The sequence below is a fragment of the Anomalospiza imberbis genome, chromosome Z (assembly GCF_031753505.1).
Source record: "Anomalospiza imberbis isolate Cuckoo-Finch-1a 21T00152 chromosome Z, ASM3175350v1, whole genome shotgun sequence".
In the NCBI taxonomy this organism is placed as follows: domain Eukaryota; kingdom Metazoa; phylum Chordata; class Aves; order Passeriformes; family Viduidae; genus Anomalospiza; species Anomalospiza imberbis.
Window position 1 is genome coordinate 54,100,899 of NC_089721.1, and position 14,429 is coordinate 54,115,327.

A 14,429-nucleotide genomic window follows, 5' to 3' on the forward strand; every position below is an offset into this window, starting at 1 on the left:
TCCTTATGAAAATATAAAATAAGGGGACAGACAGTGGAAGTTTTCTCTTTGCTTAATGATTAGATCCATGAATGCATCTGCACTCTGAAACTGCTTTGTAAAATATTTTATTATAAAGGGAACATGCATTGGTAAGGATTGTGTTTCTTCAAAACTTGGTTCTAGTAATTTAAACTCTGAGATGTCTGCTTTTATTAAAAATTCACTTTTGTTCATTTTAATTAAATCAAAGAAGTGTGTGTATTACAGCTCTGCATGTTTGTTACTATATAAATACTCTGCCTTGCATCTTCCTCTTAAATGTTTAGATTATTAAAAAAGTTGCAGTTATTAGTTGGATTTGATACAGAAATCTATGCAATTGCTTGTTAGCCTCCATGCCTGAGTTAAGAACTTATATTTAAATATAAGTCCTAGAGCACTTGTGTATATAAAAGCCTGTCTAGGAGAGGGAAGAGAGAGAGACCAAAAAAGAGACACTTCTCCCAGTATCCTCTTTGTTTGGCAGTAACAAGCAATCAGATCTGCATGTGTGAAGTGGCTTGTGAGGTTTAACAAATGCAGCTCTATCTAGGCTAGCCCATAACACTGTCTGTCTTGTCTGTTACTGTGTCTCAAAAAATTGAACACCAGAAAAATTAGAGACCAAAGCTCTTATGCCCAAGGGTTGAAAAAGTTAAAGCTACAGGTTGCAGTGAAACCTCAAAGTACAAATCTGAAAGGAATAAAGCCTCAGTACTTTTGATTTTCAGAAATAACTCTGTAATAGAACAGGAAAGCAGTATTTCAAAAATAACTCAGATGTCTCAGGTACATGTATTTTTCTTGACAAGTCAATCCAGGCTGATTAACCTCTAAACCTCCCAGATATTGCTGTTGGAAATAACTAGGCTTATACACTCAGCATTAAATTGTGGAATACTTGGAGAATAGTTACATTTAGATGACCAAGGTAAATAATTTTGCAGAGTCACAGAAGAGTAGGGTTTGGAATAGACCTCTGGAGATCATTTATTCCAACATACTTCTGAAGCAGGGTCATTGAGAGTAATTTGCTGAGTTTGGAGTCAGTCTCCATCTTCATTACTCCACCCAACCAGTTATTTGTGCATGTTGGTAACATTCCCCCAGGGCCTTCTGCAATTTGAACACTCCTGACTCTTCTGTCACTCCTCATATGTCAGATGCTTCAGTATCTGTCATCTTTGTGACCCTCGGCTGGTCTATTTCCATACTGCTACATGCAGTGGCAATGCACATAACTGAAAGCCAAGATAATGTTGGCCTTCTTTGTCTAAAGGGTGCATTGCTGCTTATGGTCAACTTTGTGTCCACCAGCACCCCAGGTCCTTCTCTGCAAAGCTGCCTTCCAGACAGTTTGCCCTCAGTGTGTACTGCTGCCTTGAGTTGTTCCTCCCCAGATGCAGGACTTCTAATATTCTTCCTTGAATTCTACATGCATTCCATGTAGTTTTTGTCAGCCCATCCATCCAGACTGTCAAAATCCCTCTGAATTTCAATCCACCCATGTATGTTATCAGCCACACTTCCCAATTTTGTGTCATTTGCAAACTTTCTGAGGGTTCAAACAGCACTGGCCCCTCTATTGACACTTGATACATTCCAATAGTGACTGGCCTCCAGCTGGAGTTCTTCCCACTGATCACAAGGCTTGGAGCCTGTCTGCCCAAGCAAGTTTTCAGTTTACTTCACCACACCCTTATCTGGTTTATTCCTTGTCATTTTGTCTAGGAAGATATTGTGGGAGACAGTGGTAAAAGCCTTCTTGAAATTCAGATTCACAACTTCCAGTTACCACCCCTTATTCCCAAAACTAGTCATCTGGTCATAGAAGGCTACACAGAAGGTTGATTCTCACTGCATAAGTCCATGTCAACTACTCCCAATCACTTTATTGTTCTTTGTTTGTTTAGAAATGGTTTCCAGGATAGCTGATCCATCACCTTCCCAGGGACTGAGGTGAGGCCAATCAGCCTGCAGTTTCATGACTGTAGGTTGTGGCCCTGCTGGAAAACAGGAGGGACATTTCTTTCTCCCAGTCCTCAGGAACCTCCCATGTTCTGGTGATGTGTCAAAAACAATTGGAAAAGGCCCGCTGCTTCAGCACTCATGTGCATCTGTCAGGTGGAATCGTCTCCTGATCTTCCTCCACTGAAGGTAGGCACTGAGTAGTTCAGTCATATCCACGTCCTTCGTCACCAGGTATCCTCCCTGCTTAAGCAGCGGTCCTACATTTTCTATGATCTTTCTTTTGCTACAGGGTACTTCACTGTCCTTCACATTCTTCATCAGATTCAACTCCAGATGGAGTGTGGCTTTCCCTCTGTGCTCAGAAAGAGTGTCTGTATTCCTTCAGAGCTGCCGGTCCCACCTCTTCTAAGATTCCATTTTATACTTGATTTTGATGAGGAGACCTTGCTTATTCATACAGGTCTTTTCAACCTTTTTCCTTTATATGCTCTGAATATCTTCCATTTCTTTACTGCTCTTTCCTGACTGTCCTTCAAAGTTCTTACTCTTCACTTCAGCAGCCACATTTTGTAAGGGTTTGTTCTCCAAGGCCCACCTCCAAATGTTTGTTCTGGCTTGTCCTCTGTTACGTACTCCAGAGTCTCTCCTTTTGATTTACAATTATCAATGAGCAAGAACAATGGGGCTTTGTTATAAGTAAGTGTTAATAGGTAATTTTTTCAATTTTTATCTGCTGCCTTTTTATTCCTTTACCTCCTCTTTTCTCCATTTTTATTTTGAAATTTTCAGAACAAGGATTATCCCTTTGAGATGAAAAGACATTTTTCAATATACACACTGTCACAAAATTCTCATATCTAAACACCAGTGTATTTTTATTTTTTAAAAAATTTCCTATGAACAAATTACATGCTCCTTCTAGGGCATATAATGCTATCCTTACCTCCTGGAAAACAAAACCATCTGGCCACAGTATTTTGATTATTGTGGAGCCACAGGCCAGGGAGGATGGCCAGGAATCTCTCCCTGTGTGGTCGTATGAGAAGAGGGTGGTGATCAGGGCTGAGAGCATCTGATTGAAAAAGTGTGATAGTTATGATATATTTCATATCTGAAGATTAAAAGGAAACAATAAATCTATCTATATCTATATCATCTTCATCTATATCTATATCTACATCTATATATTCCACAGAATCACAGAATCAGCTAAGCTGGAAAAGATCTTTGAGATCACCGGGTCCCACCACTGACCTAACACCACCTTGTCAACTAGACCATGTCACTGAGTGCCACATCCAGTGTTTCCTTAAACACCTCCAGGGACAGTGAGTCAACCAACTCCAGCGTTTTAAAAGTCATATATCTAAGGAATATTAAGCAAACAGGTTCCTTTTAAGAACAAAATCTGTTGCAGGTATTATTACCAAAAATATCAGTAAAATAAAGCTCCTTATTACCAATGTGGCATTAAGAAGCAGGCATTCTTTATTACGGCACTGGATGCACACGGGATATCTCCACCAGTTGAGCTAAGCATAGAAAAGCTATTGCTTTTATAATGAATCTTACATAATATTAATTGATTTTCCTGGAATAAACATATATGTAATAATTATTTCCCTGAAATTATTATTATTAAATGTTCCCTCCCCTTTGCACATGTGTTCTTATGTCCTGGGGTTTTCTCTGGTGGTTGTAAACCCTGAGGTTACAGCTGACTGCTATATAAACTGGTGTTACTACCCAAACATGGAAGTATCTTCATTATTTTGCACCTCTTCTTGGTTAGCATTTAACATGATCCTGCAGAATAAGCATTGTGTGGTTCCACTGGCTACTGGTTTTGCAGCATAAGCACTGTATATTTCCACCAGCTGAGCAAATAATTCTTCATCTGACAACAGTATGTACATGGAATTTCACATGCTAAGCAGAATATATATCAAAATATAATTGTTGTTTTTAACCAACAAACATGTTAGAGAAATATTGAGTATAAGCATAGAAAGGGAAGATGAAGGTAATTTGCATTTACATTTTTATCTGTTTAGGTAATGTTTTAAATTTACATTTTTCATGAATAGTTTTGAGAATAAAATCAGTTTTTTTCACAAGTATCTTAAAAAATTGCTTACTGTTAATTTTCCAGTTGGATACACACTATGCATGGACTTTTTACTCGGACTATAATTTATTGTTTTATTCACGGAACTCAATTGGCTATTGACATCAACTCATAATGGCCAATATCTTCTGTGGATATCAGTTTTATAAAGATAAGGAAAAAAAATCAAGCAAAATTGCAAATTGATTAGCTAGCTACATATTTCATGATTTTCAGAAACGTAAGCATTCATTCTTCCGGAGAGTTTCTGAGTTTGCATTCAGTGCAAACCTTCTTGGAAATTAAAAATGCAGAGTACAAGTTAAAAGTATACTACAACTATTAGAAACATGTAATCAAGTTTCTTTTTCCACCTGCTAGACCCAAGCAGACACTCAGGGTTCTTTGCATCTCTCAACCCTTTTTACTGCAAAACTGTTGCATTCTTGTTAACCCAATCAAGGATAGCCAAGAGCACATTCCCAAGATTTAGTGGATTCAATGAAGGGCAGGTTCTTCGGGGACTTAGGAACCAAAGACATACATCCAGGGTTTGAACTGGGGGAAAGAATTTGGTCAGGGAGCAACACAACAGACATTGTGGTCAGAGAGCCCCCTTGGGGATCAAAACCATGAGTTTTTTTGTAAAAGCCAAAAAGGGTGAAATTCAGGGAACGGAATCTAGCTACAGAAGGGAGGTAAATAGTGATGTTTCATGACTGAATGGGACACTATATCTAAAGATAATGTTTGCTGCTTACAAGAACAAGTATTTGATACTCCAAGAATCCATATAGACACAAATAATAAATTTAAATGGATCTATGGATACTGACACTGCGATTAGTCCTTAAGAAACTCCTGGGCTCCAACACTGGCACCACAGTCAAAAACGGTGGCTAGGGTAGGAGCTGATTCCTGAGCTCAGTCAAAGCAGATCCAGGAACAGCTGGAAAGCTCATAGTCCTTTCTCACTACTACAGCTATGACTGCCTGGAAGCAAAACTGCCTTGGCCAGATACATGAGCAAAATTGTAAAGATGTTTTGGTCATTACTTATCAAAGCTTAGAGGGTAGAGGGAATAATTGCTTTAGAATGATATTTGTCTTAGAAATCAGGATTAGCCCTGCCTTGAAGCTGAGTGCCCAGCAATTTCTCAAGTCGACATTAACACACTGACGACAAGATAACTTGTGATTGAATACAGTCCAAGATACCTCACAGGGTTTCCTACTCATGTCTCAAGGGCTAGAATTACAGCATACACCATTAGCTTTGTCAGAGGCATCCCTAAGGAATGCCTTTTTCCCAAATGGCTGCGAAGAGATGATTTGTATTTGAATCTTTCCCAGCCACTACAGAATTGTCAAGCACCCAGGAATCACTCTGCACTCATTTATGAAGTGCTGGGATCTGCTTTCTGGTATCTGTGAGTATTTGCATACAGTTTCCCACAATGAGTGGAGGTACCGACTGAAGATGGACAGAAAGGTTATGTGTAAGTAGCCAGAATGCACTGAGATATCTGTTCCAGCCATGTACTTGGTTCTCATCACAAAGAGTCACAGATTCATAGCACTGTTTGAAAGGGACATCTTGACTTCTTCAATTTCTGCCTTGGTGCTGCTGAAAGAACCTGAAAACAGTGTACCCTAAAACCAAAAATATACAGCTAAAATTGTCAAGAGGAAAATTTGTCTGGCATTTTAAGAATAGTGTTTTAAAAAGCTATTTTAAACACTATTCCTGAAGTGGTTTATAAACAGTTGTTTCTAAATAGTTGTTAACGCAATATTTCAATCAGATATGAATGATTCCAAAGTTGCTCATTTAGCTGTTATTGCTGCTCCTCCATCTTACCACAATGCTTTCTGATATTCCAGTTCCTTTATTTTGTCAAACTAAGCTCAATAATAGAGGTCACAGGAACACGATAAAAGCCGCCGTGCAAATATATTTCACAACCACACTGAGCAAGTTTTCTCAACTCTTTTTTGGGAACATCTCTTATTTCCCATGTCTAATACAGGTATACATCCTGCAAAAGCTGTACTTGCATTTCTTTAAAGGAGTTGCAAGTAACAGGCCCCGTACCTGAGAAGCTCTGCTGTTCCAAATTGTGTTATGTGTTTATAGTATAGTCCAGGCCTGCTATTTCAAACAAATAAATGTTTTTATCCAGAACAAAAGAACGGTTCTGCTTAGGACTTGCAGTAGCAGAGCCATTTTCCCAGTTGTATGCTAAACTGGGCTGATAGGTCACAACTTCAGTGGCTACTCCTGCATGTCTGGGAGGTGCACAGGGTGTGGTGAGCTGAGGCTGGCTGAAACAGTGCAGTCCTTCTTGCAGAGTGTTTGTGATTGGTGCCTCAGATGTTCCTTACCCATCCTCACAGGGATCATCTATTCTGACCTATGACCACAGCAGTTACAGGTGGCTCTTGCACAGGGACATGCATCGAGTTAGAAGAAATCAGGGTGACATGAGATGTCTGATCTGCTAAGTTTCCTGTGTTGTCGGTCATTTGTATTTCTGCTGTGGTTATTTAATTACCACTTTCACAGAGAAGCAGCTGTTAAGTGGCTCAGAAAACTGATATACATTGAGTCTAGACAGTTTGAAACCTGAGTTTTCAGTTTCTCTCTAAATAACCAATATAAATGATGCTATCTGAGTTTCTGTTTCTAAAAACATTCAGTATTTCCATAGCATTTTCCTGTTCTTTGCAAAGGAAAGATCATCCTTAGTTGTGCTGTTATATTGTCCTTGACAGGACTTATTCCTTAAAAATGTGGGGAAAACTGCTGAGAAATTATCAAGTTTCTGTTACCATTTAGGCCCATTACAAAAGCACTACAGTTTAATGTTCTTCTAAATTTCTTTGCAAAGGAATATTCTTATAATCAGGTGCAAAACAGGTGAGAGAGAAGGCTGAACTTTGATTTTTTACAATGGAGTCACCTCTGAAAAAAGAACTCTACTTTTAAAATAGTGATTTAACAAATTCTATGTACATTTTCCTTTCTCTATGCAGAACCTGTCTTAGTTTGTTGTAAATATTAAGTTGCTAGGTGTTGTGTGAACTGGTTTCATGCTGGGGACTGCTCAGCAGATAGGGGATTACTAGAAGAGATAGGGGTTTACTAGAGCTTTTAGCATCATGGTCTTTTCAGGTAGTGACTTCTGTTTTACTCAGGAGTTCTCTTCATTTCGGTTTTCATGTTGACCCAGAAAGTGACTGTAATATAAAGATGTACAGATCAGAAAAATTAACGTGATTTGGTGTGGATAAATGGTAGAATGCTCTCCAAAAGGATCCCCCTGAAATGGAATATCCACTCACCTACTTCTGGAATCAACTGGTCTTAGTAACCACCAGTGTCTTGTTGTCAGCCTTGAGTACATTTGTAAGAGCAGAGTCTTGCCAGGAACAGAAGTATAAGCAGTTGGTTGTTTTTGTGTTAAGGTTAGTGATATCAATCTGGAAATCAAGGAGGAAACAGTGGGAACAGCTGCAGGATCCATCAAAATTTCACCCCAAATTTCCTCATAATTTTGCCCTAAACCAGGACAACCTTGTTCAGGAGTGTGATCTGTTTCAGATACTGACAAAAGTGAACAAACAAATGATTGGGTAATTTGCCCCAGTTTCATTTAAGTTTGAGACCTCAGCCCAGAGTGTGAAAGAGAAAGCCACAGGGTTTTTTGATCTGTCTTGTTTGTCTGCAAGCCTTCTACTCGTCTGTCGTGCCAAAAATCCCCGTGGTACAAAAAACCCGCTCTTGGATCAGTCTTATCTTGAGTGCACTTGAAGATGTTGTGAAAGCATTGGCACTGTGTCTGGGAGACACAGCTGCTCTGCCCTTTTGCCTCAGGACAAAAAGTTCAGTCTTTTACCAGTGAGTCATAACTGGGTGGATCAGCTGTAATACAGGGAACAGGTTAATTCTCCATACTTGTCATCATAAGCCATTGTTGCATTGCATCATGTATTCCAAACCCATGGTGTCAGTGTAAGGTGTGACAGTTGATTTTGATAAGTAGGAAGCAAGAATCTACAAATTACCTCATCCTCCACAGACTCCAAGGGACTATTACAATATCTTCTCATCATTTCTTTGTGACTTGTTCTGGTTTTTATTAGAGTTAAAGGTTCTTTTCAGGCATATAATTTTTGTAAGTTTGAATATGGAAAGGCTATATTCTGTTTCTGTGTATCACAACTGTAAGGTTCTGGGCAGTTGTGCAAACCAGTAGGCATTTTGTCTTCAGGTGACTTCATCACAGTTGAATCAGAAATATTTTATGCATCCCCTCCTAGTAACCTGTCCTTTGCCCTTGCATTCTTTTTCTCCCTCGAGCAAATAGAAATACTATTCAAGCACCAAATGCTTTGTGTGTGTGAGAGAGTACAAACATTTGATATGGTTAAATAGGCAATGTTTCTCTGCAGTCTAAAGCCATTTCCTTGCTTGCATATATGTTTGTGTGCTTAATATGGCCTTACCTTGCTTTTCATTGGTCTGTGATATTCTGTTTCTCAGTGCCATGAGAGAGCAGGCAGCTCACCTAAGAGGCTTGTATCACATGAACAGGTGTGGCTTTGAAAGAAACTCCAAACTATTTCCAGCAGGAACTTACTCACCACTGAGTCTTTTCACAGTTAGCTACTTGTGAGAGTGGGGCTGATAAACAAACTCTCGTTGGGCAATACAGCTATGCTTGCCATGAAATAATCAGCTTTTCCAAAGGCTAGAAGAAAAACTCCTCTGGCTGATTCACACATTTACACAGCAAATTACTCTTTGGTTAGAGGGCTGTGTGGCCAAAGAAATCGGGATGTATTGACTGCAATGCTTTTCTCCATCCCTAGGGAATAAGGAGCAGGTGTCAGACCTTTCATGGGGAACAGAGGGTCACAAAGGGTCTGAATGCAACCTCTTGGAGAAACTTTAGGGAAACTTAAAGGGGTTAGAGCACAGGCCACTGGACTCCTACAGGGCAGAGTTTGGCACAGTGGTACAAGTCTACACTTAGGTACTTAAAGGTTGTAGCTGTGTTAGTGTTAAGGCTCCAGCAAAAGTACTCTCAAATATTCTTCTGTACCGTTGCCTACAGGTATTATACCTTGTATGGAGACAGTTAAATATCAAGGAAATGTGAAAATGGTGTGACAGACAAAGCCAATTAATTAAAGTATGTTAAATTATGATTGTGAATACTTCCACAACATTTATCTTATTCTGGGAAATGCAAAATAAATTACTTCACTATGTTTTACCACATTTGTAAATGCCCTCTTATTTAAAGGACAGATATCAGCACTTGGGTTAAGGGGTGGATAGGTTGGTAATATATGTTCATACATGCTATTATGCATTAAATATGTAGCCTGTGACAAAGTATTGCTAAAGCAAAAGAGTAAGCAACATGTCAGCAACTGTCATAATTGGTGTCCCAAAGCTGACTCCACACTGATGCACTGACAGTTCACACAACCACAGAATGCGTCAGGTTGAAATGGACCACAGTGCATCATTTGCTCCAAGCTTCTTGCTCAAGCAAGGTCATACAAAGCACATGGCATATGATTATGTCCAGATAGTTCTTGAAAATGTCCAGTGGGAGAGACTTCACAATCTCTTCTGGGCAATGTGTTGCAGTGCAAGATCACCCACACAGTAAAGAAGTCCTTCCTCATATTCCTCATTTATTCCCACTGCCCCTTGTCCTATTGCTTGGCACCACCAAGAAGGACCTGGATTCAGCTTCTTAACAACTTCCCTTCAAATACTTGATGAGGTCCTCTTTCAGTCATCTCTACTTCAGGCTGAACATGCCCAACTCTCCCAGCCTTTCCTGATAAGAGAGATGCTCCAGTCCCTTAATCACCTTCATAGTCCTCTGCTGGACCTGCTCCAGGAGTTCCATGTCTTTCTTGTACTGAAGAGCCCAGAACTGGACACAGCATTCCAGGTGAGGCCTTGCCAGGGCTGAGAGGAGCAGGGTCACCTCCCTCAACCTGCAGGCAATGTTCATCGTAATGCACCCCAGGATGTATTTTTTGGTATCCTAGTATTTAACCCTGACTGAAATGGAACTACATTCACCTATACCAGACTAAAGCCTGGCCCAACATTAAAAAGACCCACTTCCAGATATTAAAGTAAGTCCATGCTGCATGTCCCAGAAATTATTGAAATTTTCATTATTTGTCCTAGACATGTTCAGAAGTTTTAAAGAAACCTCAGTGCACACACTTTTGCAAAGACTGAAACAGAACAAATCAAATTTTTGCTCTCCCGAATCACACTGTGGTATCTAAAATATATTGTGCTGATATATTTACGATAATGTTTATATTTATATTTTCTGACTTTATCTATACTTACGGAATTTAATTTTTGCTAACAGATTATTTCCTTTGACACAGTGAGTACCAACATTCTTATATATATGTTTGTAATTTTTACCCACATTTCTGAGAACTAGGGAAATCATTCCCAATTTCCAATTAATGCAATTTAAAAATGTTTACTGTGATAAAATCATGGTTACTTACATACAAAATCTTCTAGATTTTTTTAGTATAATTTCATTTCACTTCTGCTCTAAGTATGTTGCATACTCTGTGGTACTACAAAGAGACCAGACTGTTCCTCAGGCAGCTTCTTGTCAGATTTTAGTCATGATACTACAAAGGCAATAAACAAAGATGAGACAATAAATAAGGGAAATTAAGATTACAGCTAAAACATTTAATCGTAATACCGTGGAGTATAGAGATGCTCGTTTCACATATAGAAATCCAATTCACAGTCCCTCTAGAACAATGTAACAAATAGAAAATACTAGGGCACAAAGCACATATTTAAGCACAGTAGCTGAATCAATTTTGCTGTGATAATTTTGGCAAATAAGAATGCAAGTAGTTGCCAGGCACCCAGAAATACAAATGATTCAAAAATCACAATTTTTTTTTTCTATTTAAAGTACAAAATAATTTTCTAAGATGCCTCCAAATTAAGGCTTAATTTTACATCATGCTCTCCTTAAGAAAGTAACCTCTGTGTCCCTTTTCATTGGGCACATTACCAAGTTCTTCTGTTTGTTACCAACTTAGAAGTAAAGGCAGTTTCAGTGGATGCATTGGTAGAACAGTGAAATGATCCTCAGCAACTTTATAGAGCTTTATAAACAGCAAAAAATGGCTTCAGGACATGGGGAATACTAAATATTTATTACAACAGTCTTAATCTGCTTTCTGATTCTGAAGGTTACTGAAGTGTTTTGCAAAATGTTTTCATTGCAAGAGAATCTTTCTTTATATACTTTCTAAGAAAGTTGGTAATACTAGAATGGTTCCTATCTGCCAGCTCCAATTAATTAAAGCTTGTTTTTCAAGACACTAAAGAAGAATAAATATGAAGAATAAATAAATTATGAAGAATAATTTTATTCTAGTATATTGCTTCTTGATTTAGTATCTAAATACTACAGTTATTTTCTAATATTTGTATCTCAAACACTTTCCCCCTTTAGTCCCAAAGCTTGCTGTACTTCTCTTATTTTTCTAATCCACCTATTTTTTTCTGGATGGGAATCTGTTCCACCAGCCAGCTTTCCCAGTGTTGCAAAGCACCAGACCTGTCTATTTTACAGAGATTCAGAGACATGTTGTATCCTCTTTGGAACCACAAAGGAAACAACATGTTAAAAGCCATTTTCACCCAAGAACTGGGTTTATATTCAGGGGCGAAGGGCTCCATAAGAACATCTCCAAAGCAGAAAGGTAATATGAGAGGTGACATTGATATTGCAGATGCCACACATTTTTTGCTGTGCCATATATAGCTAACTGTCTATGGATTCAACTTTTGGCTTCAGTACATTTAATATCCGGATGTCCCTGAGCAACGAAAATGCTCCCTGAATACTTACCTCATTTTTGTGTACTATGCACTTCTTCTAATTGAATCTTTGAATCTGTAATTCTCTTTTTTATGAACCTCATCCTTTCACACATGAGTGTAAGAGGAGAGTGCCTATCTGACTGCAAAGAGCCTTCCTCTGCCCTGCACCCTGGCCGCCCCACATCTGTAGTGGACACTCTGCTCTGAATTTGCCCCTCTTTCTCTCCCTTCAGAAGATCACTCCCATTATACAGCTGAAGGAGATCTGTTCCTGGAGAAATGGGCTGAAATGAGCTTGAAGTAAGAGGGAAGGTGAGGCCTACTTTAAAATATGAGATTGAGTACTCCAAAAGACTGTAGGAGACTTGGTATAATTTATTTGCTGTGTTTGATGTAAATGCCTGGAACAGAGATATAGGAATGAAGAGCCAGGTGTTCAAAGAGCTATCTTGATCTTCAGAGGCTGGAGAGCCTCAAGACCTAAGTCTTCTCACTGATCCTGCTGTTCGAGCACATCCCTTGTTCCAATGCTCACTTTTAGAAACGTATATGTTCATTTACTGACACAGCACATAGATTCTTGTGCTCTCACTACTCACTATAGCTTTTTGCTAAAATTTCCAGCCATCCAGTTGCTCTGTGCTGTGTGTTCAATAGTCAGGAGCCTACACTGCCTAAACTTTGTTTCATGAGTAATTTCTTCATTTCAGTCCAACTTCATCCGTCTTACTACCTATTTGAGATGCCTTTTCAGACCCTTGACTTCTAAAGAGAGCTATTAGGGTACTCCAGCCTTAGTGACACAAATGACCATAAAATGAAGTACATGGTAAGTCATACTTAAAATACAGGTTTGAGATTGTCTACCATATATGTAGGCCAGGCAAAAAGAAGATCATGGTAGCTGTAAACTCTCTAGGTACTTAGTCCTGGAGGACTGGCTGAAGTCCAGAAAGCCTTCTGGTGTGTTTCTACAGGCTACACATCTGCTTAGACCCTTCTCAGCACATACAACTTGTTCCAGCTTCTTCACCATCCCAGCCTTTATTTCCCACAAAGCAGGTTTCTAAGGAGGTCTGTGGCTCAGAGAACACTCCATATTCTGAAGTGCCTGCATGGAAAAAAATTTTGTCCTGGATAGATACAGCAGTGTTCCTTTTGTTATCACTTTTGCTTTAAATCTGCTGTAAAGGAGAAAAGATCTTACATATCTGAGAAGAGGGACCCCATAACAAAAAAGAGGATGAAATTGTATTGTGGCAAAGCAAAACAAAAGGCTGAGGTTATTATTAAGAAACCACAAATCAACCAAATGAAAAAAAAAATTCAGCCTGGGTCAGCAACAGAAAAAGGGGAAGAAGTCAGAGATGTGCAGGCCTTCATGAACCTTGACAGTCACCAGAATATGTTCTAAGAATGTAGTACAGAAAAATAGGTGGCAAGAGTGTTTGGAAACATACCTATGTGCTGTGTGGTTTTGTGGCACTCTGTCAAAGCCCACGTGTGTGTCTAGCTTGCAATAAGCATTGTGTGTGCAGCTTACCAAAGAGAGATACCCTCATCATGTTTTGCAAGTTGGATTTCTCACTGAAATGAATTAGTGGCCAGCTAGCACCAATGTGCAGGAATGTTTGGTCCACATAATAATATATTTCTGCTGATATGTAATGAAGGGCAACACTAGAAGTCATTACTAGCTAAGAACTTTACTGAGAGTATCTGCAGCAACACTTGTGTATCTCTAATGGATATGATTACAATGCACACAGTGCCAACTATGCCATCAGCAATACACAGGGTAGAAAATAAACCTCTTCCTCCTTTCCCAAGGTTCAACATGTTTTCCAAACTTTTTCTTCCAACTTATATCCACTTATATGACTTCTTAATTTTTTTATTCTGTATTTTCAGGTATATGAGATCTAGAAAAAACTCCTTTTTGCACAACAGACAGGAAATGCTGTACTTACCTGCAGCCAGTTCAGAGATGAGTAGGGTTTTGTCTACATTCATGTTGTCAGGGCAGTAATTTTCCATCACCAAGATGACACTCGCTGTCACCTCACAGAAAATTTTCCCCATTACAAATATTAACAATGAGCCCTACAATTATGTGGTCTCTATATCTTTAGATATAGAGATTTTAGAAACTTAGCAAAATTTTGCCCCATCTCAGTCTTCCACTGTGTGCTAAGCTCCCCCTACCACACCCCAGCAGATGGTCAGAAATATTCTAGTGTTAACTCTCCATCGCCTTCCCCTTCTACATACACAGTAGATTTCTGACAAAACTTCTTAAAAGTAAGACAATCATATTTATGCAACATGTTTTGAAATCTTAACTCTTAGGAAAAAAGCTAATTTGACTCACTGTCAGATCACATGAATTCAAATGGTGTGAAATTTGGTAATGAT

At 38.9% G+C, this 14,429-nt stretch overlaps 1 long non-coding RNA gene across 2 annotated transcripts; it reads right to left on the reverse strand.

The window, feature by feature from the left end:
• Positions 1–1,223: 1,223 nt before the first annotated feature.
• On the reverse strand, positions 1,224–9,847 carry LOC137464825 (uncharacterized). Of its 2 annotated transcripts, none has more exons than XR_010994442.1 (3): positions 7,246–9,847; positions 2,936–3,018; positions 1,224–2,027 (listed from the first exon to the last, which is right to left on the reverse strand). It is a non-coding gene; the product is annotated as an uncharacterized lncRNA (long non-coding RNA). The 2 variants fall into 2 exon arrangements; XR_010994443.1 differs by lacking the exon at positions 1,224–2,027 and having other exon boundaries at positions 2,148–3,018; positions 7,246–7,521; positions 7,708–9,847.
• Between the last annotated feature and the right edge of the window lie 4,582 nt (positions 9,848–14,429).